This window comes from Rosa rugosa, chromosome 3, assembly GCF_958449725.1.
Source record: "Rosa rugosa chromosome 3, drRosRugo1.1, whole genome shotgun sequence".
Lineage (NCBI taxonomy): Eukaryota > Viridiplantae > Streptophyta > Magnoliopsida > Rosales > Rosaceae > Rosa > Rosa rugosa.
In genome coordinates, this window is record NC_084822.1 from 27139259 (window position 1) to 27146397 (window position 7139).

A 7139-nucleotide genomic window follows, 5' to 3' on the forward strand; every position below is an offset into this window, starting at 1 on the left:
CCAAAATGGGCATACATAGTAAGATATGCTACTAAAATACATAATTTTGTTTTATGATTATGTAACCATACCAAATGAAAAAATTTATGAGGTATTATTCTTCTACCCTTGGTTGGACCGAATAAATTAAACCCTTCAATATGCATTGTAACGTCCCGAACCCAAATTCACCCGTTTACTAGTCATTTGGACGGTAAACGACCTTTACTTTCACTTTTACTTTCGGTTTAGTACCTTTAGTGGCCCTAAAAGTTGACTTTTTGTTCGGGTCAAAATTTGAGAAAAGTTTCTTCATGGAAGTTGTAGAGGACGTTAAACCAAGCGCGTGCATATGTGGTTCGTAAAAATCGGAGCTCGTATGCGATAGTTATAAGCGAAATAGTAAAATTACTGTTTACGGTTACTGTTCATGGTAAGTTTCTATAAATAGCCAAGTTACTGTGGTAAGTTTCCATTTTTGGAAACTTACCCGGCCTTTTCTCTCTCTTCTCCCCTGACATTTTCTTCCTCTTCGGCCCGATTTCTTCTCCCTCCGGTTTCTTCCTTCTCCGGCCGACCCACGACGGAATCCGGGCACCGGCAGGTTCGCCTCCTCCTCCTTGTCACGCCTGGGGTGGTGTTTGGCGGTGGCTCGACCGGTGGAGCTCGGAATTGAGCTGTGAAGGTTACTGTAGCCGATCGGAACTTTCATCGATTTCCGGCGATTCCGGCCGTTTCCGGCCACGAAATTGGCATCGAAGGTTCGGTTTTCATCACTGATCATTTCCCCTATGGCCTTGTGTCACGATTTGTTGTGTAGAAGTCGAATTGATGAATTGAAATTTTAGGGTTCTTGAGAAATTTCTGGGCTTGTGTTCATCGGCCGAATTGGAGCTCTTTCAGGTAAAATTGGAACTTGTTGTAGTTGAATGAATGGTTGGGTGTGTTGAGTAGATGCTACTGTCCAAATTTGGTGGCCATCGGAGGTGGTGGCCGCCGGCGCGTGGGGCCCACGCGCCGCCACTGTTGGTGGCGCGTGGAGGCGTGTAGGGCAGTGTTTTAATTCCAGTTTTTAGCCCATTAAATTCTATAAATGTTGTAGAGCTTGTATGTGAAGTTTGGTGATTTTTGGAGAAACTTGGAATTAATTATGAATTTTTGAAGTTTAGGGTTTCGATTATCGAATTACGAGAATCCGACCGTCGGATATCTCTCGGTTCTGCTTTGGAACCTTTAAATTAACGAATTGGTATTAGTGGTATAATTTGGGCTGAATCCGAGGAGAATGGGAGATGTAAATTATGAGGAATTGAGTTTAGGAATTATATTAAATTGTTGAATAATTATTCACGGAATATAATCGGGTACAGGATGTCGTACCGAGCCCTGGCTCGATGAAGGAACTCGTATACGTGATCGTCGGAATAGTACTGTGAGTTGACTTTTGTTTTAAATAATGATGCATGCGTTTATTTCTTGAATTAATTCTTTATTTAATTATCGTATTACTTTTCAAGCGTATTATTTGTTTCCGGAATTTGATTATTGGTTTATCTCATGGATTGGCTTTCAATAATGATTTTCTGAGATGGATTATGATTTACCTCGGTCATGAATTTCGGATATTAATTCGTTATGCTCGGATTCGAGTTTGTGATTTATGTTGATTTCCGGAGTTTCATATTTAATTTCATTCATCGATTTGAGATTTCTGAAAGATTTTCGAAATGGGATTTCGATGGAATTATTTCTTATTTATTTTTTGAATATGAGTTTATTTTTGGTGTGGGACACGCCGTTAATTTATTGATCTTTCTTATTTATTTATCGACTTTCGGATTTTGGCATTGGGAATGCCTTGATGATGATTTTGGAATTGGTTTTGTATTGAATTATGGAGATTATGATTTATTATTATTTCTCGCATTTTTGCTATTGATTTGAGATATTCTTGGCGTGTGGGACACGTCGTTGGAAATTCATTTGCGAGAGTTGGGGGAAGCTTTATGTATTTTGGATTTACTGGATTTTCGGTTATGTTTCCCTGTGCCATACTGAGGGGTGATTTTATCATGCTAGCATTGATTTTCCGCCTTTGTGGCGCGGTGATGGGATCACCGTAGCCCTTCCGCCTTTGTGGCGCAGGTTATTGTCTCTGTGACAGTAATTCTGTAGCCCAGTATCCTATCGCTACACTTAGTGGCGTAAGGGTATATTACGGGAGTTATGGGAGTTCTTTAGCCTGGGAGGCTATCACCCAACCAAGCCTGCGTGGCTTATTCGTATGGCTATCATCTTCCCCTACTTATACTATTTTTGACTAGCGGGGACTAGTCTGAGTTTTCTTAACCAGCGGGGCTGGACTTATATTTTCGAGTATTGAAATTTCAATCTTTTACTTTGTTGTTTTGACTAGCGGGGCTAGTCGGTTTTCTGGAGTTCAACGTTTTTCGGATTATTTTCTTAAGTGTTCTATAAATGTTGCATGCATCCGGATTTTATATATCGAAAAATGTGGGAAAGTATGAAGTTTTATTTTGTTTTATTCATATTAAATTATTTATTTTTGTCCACTCACGCTAACGTTTTTATGTACTTTCCCCTGGGCCCTTCGGTTTCAAATGCCCAGTTTGCAGGCGAATTAGTGGAGGTCGGGCGTACATGACATTTGAGGCATAATTGTCACCACTTCCGCATTGTAGGATCCCTTGATCATTTACTCTACTTTTTTATTTCCTTGTGAATTAGTATTGCTCTGATAACCTTTGGGATTTGTATTGTTAAGTTGAGTTTTGTGTTTTGCGAGTTGGGGAATGTTGATTTGGGGAGCAGGGTGGCTCCAGGAGCATAAGGATGGGCGATTTAGAAGTGTGAATTCTCTTTCTACAGGTTTTGGGTTGTCCATTTTAGGGGAAGTTCCGCCAAATTTTTGGTAGAATTTCTTCTAAGGTGGGCCCCGCAGGGCCACTTCGGATTTCAGGGTGAAATTCGGGGCGGGTCTTGTCATGCATATTATGTTTTACTATTACACAAAGTAAATATAGAATTTTTGGATTAATTTCCCGACCATAGTTCAACGGGAACCATTACACAAAATAAATTAAAGTAACTTGAAATTTGCAACAATGGAACTAGTAGATGCATTCATTAGACTTTGTGCAATTGCATTTCTTAACACCTATATATATTTAAAAAAAGATATTCAATTACATACATTGCTTTAAAAGCATCGCATTTGAAATTTATGGCTAAACCAATACAAGAAAGAACTTAAAATCATAAAAAGTGGTATATAACAGTCCTCCATGAATTTTATGCACAAATGAGCTGCTCCAGACCAGAATGAACTTGCTTCAAACTCTTTGGAGACTTTGTGCCCCAACATCCTTTCTCAAAGGAGCTGGTAATTGCCTTGACTATGTCCATTGCTTCGATTCACCTGGGACCATAGCTGTCATTAGGAAGCTTGGATAGATGCAGACATAGGAATGACAGAACAAGAAATGATGAGGAAGATAAGGAACATCGTTTTGATCGTGAAAAAAAGCTCACTTACTGCCCACATAAAAAAGAGATGATAGTTACAATACAGGGGACATGAGAACAGACTACAAATGGATTGTATAAGAAAGAAAAAGCAACCATAGAATGAATATGCCAATTATATATAAATGACTTGTCTGCGCAAAAGAGAACTTGTAAGAATGATGCAGTATATGTAGGAAGAGAATGGATCATTAATAATAGTCACAGTTTGAAATCTCTCACCTATCAACTACTAATGGTATTCACAATTGTAAGCTAATGTTAGAGCAGCCAAGAGTTAAATCAGAAAAAAATTAAAAGCTGCAAAGATCAATCAAAAATTCAGAACATACGAAAAATCTCATACTGTTAACTAGAGGGGAAGAAAACCTAAAACAGATGGAAGAGAGGTCAAAACTATACAACTTAAAGCAACTAGCTGATACAGTCCAAATGCAACTAAAGCAATTAACAAAACAAACAATTTTGTTCTTTTAAAGTTTTACTAGTTATTTTCTGGGAGAAAGAAGCATCTGGTTCCATTGCCAACCTCTTCCATTCTAGAGCTTTCTTCTTCATCTCTTTCCCTTCTTCTTAACTACACACAATTTTGCATCTGAATCAATCAAGTCATCAATTAGAATACAAGTGAAAGGCCAAAAATTCCCTCACCTTGTCCGACTGAACTGAACGATGTCCCCCTATTGCCGCTCGAATCGAACTGTGTCCCGTCCCGATGTAATGTACTGAATTCAAACATAATTGCAATCAATCCCAATCCAAAAGAACAAATAAGCACAAATTCAATAAGCACAAACCCTAGCCTCCTATCACCTCAAGCTTGGGATATAGTAATTATAAACATGCAAAGACGGCACCATCAAGAAGAAGCAAGGAGCATACCAGAGGCAGTAGCTCCGCAAACTCCCCATACCAATGGAGGCTAAGTAACAGGCTTGGTCAGCTGAAGATGAATCTTCCTTTGGTCAGCTGAAGACAAATACAGGAACCATAAGAAATCCCAGAAAGAAGTTCAATCAGAAAATTGAGACAAAAACAACATCAGATTCCCATAAATACCAACAGATCAAAGAAAACCCAGAGAGCTTTTCGTCTCCTTCTTCTTATTCTTCTTTCTCTTATTTCCTGTTCTCTTCTCTCTTTCTTTTTTACTCTCGCCTCCTCTTTGTCGGGGGAACAACAAAACCCATAAGAACAACCAAAATCCAACAAAACCCATCATCCAAATTCATAATAAAAACTGAGGACGAAGAACAAAAATTTGGCGAAGAATAAATCCGAGCATAAAAGGAATTACCCGCAAATCGGTTGCACTAGAGGAGCTGATGTTGCCAAGAGTCCTCAGATACGGGTAAAACAGCGGTTGTGCAGTTCTCAGCGAGCGGCTAATCAGAGGAACACAGTTGAGAACATGGAGGACAAAAGGAATAGCGTAGCAGGAAGGTGGAATCGGCGCGGAGGAAGGCGGCGACAATCCACCAATTGAATGAGGTCACCAGCGACGAGCAGAAGAAAAAGGCGATCTGAGAGAAGACTAGGGAGAACCAGACACCGAAGAAGAGGAAGGAGGAGACCGTGGAATGAGACGTCTGCCGCGATGGGTTTGCTGTTTCGATGTAATTTTCAGAAAAGGAGGAGGACAGAATTGGCAGTTCTCCAAATTTTCATTAAACTCTACTGTTCATGCTCCGTGTTTTCCCAAAGCAGGTCTTCAAAAGCTACAAATTGTAGCTTCCCAATTTTAGCTTCTAGGAGAATCAATTCGGACCAAAAGTTGCTTCTAGACATTTTACCAAACAACATAGCATAAGCCCAAAAGCAGAAGCAACTTCAAAAGCACCTCCAAAATCAATCCCAAACTAAGCCTGAGTGAGATCGGGAGAACCCGATTCCAGCCCCCCCACCCCTTCCTTCTTTCTTTCCTTTCCTTGCTGCGAAATCGAAACCCATTTCCGGCGAAATCACCGCCACCGTCCACACCACCGGCCATTAGAGGATCCTCTCTTCCTCCTCTTGCATCTAAGGTAAGATTTCTGATTTGGGTAGCCTTGATTTGAGAAGAAATTGGTGAGGGATTTCAAAAAAAAGGGAAAATCGGGTTTTACTTTGATCTCCGGTTTCCGGCCGGATTCCTTGAGGGTTTTGGTTGTTGGTGAGGTGCTGAACGTGTTCCTAACCTTGTTGCAGCTTGTTTTGATCTATGGAGGAAGATTTGAAGGTGTTTGAGCGTGTGAACAGTAACGTGAACAGTAACTGTCGAGTTCTTGGTTTTTGTTTGATTTCTCCGGCCTTTTCTGCTTGATTTTGGTTGTTGTTGCAGGTATGGAAGTTGATGGGTGTGTTGTTGAGATTATTTTGAACTTGTTTTAGGCTTGAGGTTGTTTGGTTTGAGGTTTCTTGGAAATTTGATGTTGGTAAAGGTTGTTTTGAATATTGTGGGTTAAAATGCTCTTGGTTATAGTTTAGTTTTGAATTAATGTGTTGGAAAGTTGGAAAAGTGATTGTGGATTGAAAAGGAAAATTATGAAAGAATGTGGAAATTTTGGAAAAGGAGTTGTGTTATAATTTGGTGGTTATTTCTGGTTAAGGAATTGAAATTAAATTGACTAAGTTATCGAATCAATCCTTGCGATGATTTAAGATTTAGTGAGGATGTCGAATTGTTAAGGAAATTCCGTATTCAAGAATTTAATCCCAAATTGAAGTGTGGGATTTTATAAGAAGTTATGAGTAACGAATACTAACTCCATAGGGAATGAGTTTTTATTTTGAGATTATTTCCTTACTATGGTTAATTATATCCTGTCCATTCGCTACAGGACGTATTGATCCCTTGAGCAAGGGGATACGGGTAGGCAGCAGGATTAGCTGCGAGACTCACCTGTGAGTGGACTTTTGTTTTAAATAATGATGCATGCGTTTATTTCTTGAATTAATTCTTTATTTAATTATCATATTACTTTTCAAGCATATTATTTGTTTCCGGAATTTGATTTTGGTTTATCTCATGGATTTGCTTTCAATAATGATTTTCTGAGATGGATTATGATTTACCTTGGTCATGAATTTCGGATATTAATTCGTTATGCTCGGATTCGAGTTTGTGATTTATGTTGATTTCTGGAGTTTCATATTTAATTTCATTCATCGATTTGAGATTTCTGAAAGATTTTCGAAATGGGATTTCGATGGAATTATTTCTTGTTTATTTATTCGATCTTTGGTTTTGGCATTGGGAATGCCTTAGTAGTGATTTCGGTTTGAGAATTGTGATTTTGTTTGATCTCGCCTTTCTGCCCTTGATTTGAGATACTTTTGGCGTGTGAGACACGTCGATGATATTTCGCCTTACTGTGAGAATTTGGGGGAAGCTTTATGGATTTATGTGGTTTTCAGATTTTCTTTTGCCATACTTTCGGTGACTATTATCATTGCTAGCATTGATTTTCCGCCTTTGTGGCGAGGTGATGGGATCACCGAAGCCCGTCTGCCTTTGTGGCGCTGGTTACTGTCTTTGTGACAGTAATGCTGAAGCCCAGTATCCTAATCGCTACACTTAGTGGCATGTGGGTATATAACGGGAGTATATGGGAGTACTTTAGCCTGGGAGGCTA

The 7139-nt window shown here is 39.3% G+C and overlaps 2 long non-coding RNA genes across 2 annotated transcripts; one reads left to right on the top strand and one right to left on the bottom strand.

Annotated features, from left to right (window-relative positions):
- Positions 1–4005: 4005 nt before the first annotated feature.
- Positions 4006–5089, bottom strand: LOC133735755 (uncharacterized). Its single transcript, XR_009859252.1, has 4 exons — positions 4585–5089; positions 4408–4494; positions 4177–4250; positions 4006–4102 (listed from the first exon to the last, which is right to left on the bottom strand). It is a non-coding gene; the product is annotated as an uncharacterized LOC133735755 (long non-coding RNA).
- A 379-nt stretch (positions 5090–5468) lies between these two features.
- On the top strand, positions 5469–6428 carry LOC133736266 (uncharacterized). Its single transcript, XR_009859478.1, has 3 exons — positions 5469–5549; positions 5713–5845; positions 6345–6428. It is a non-coding gene; the product is annotated as an uncharacterized LOC133736266 (long non-coding RNA).
- Positions 6429–7139: the final 711 nt, after the last annotated feature.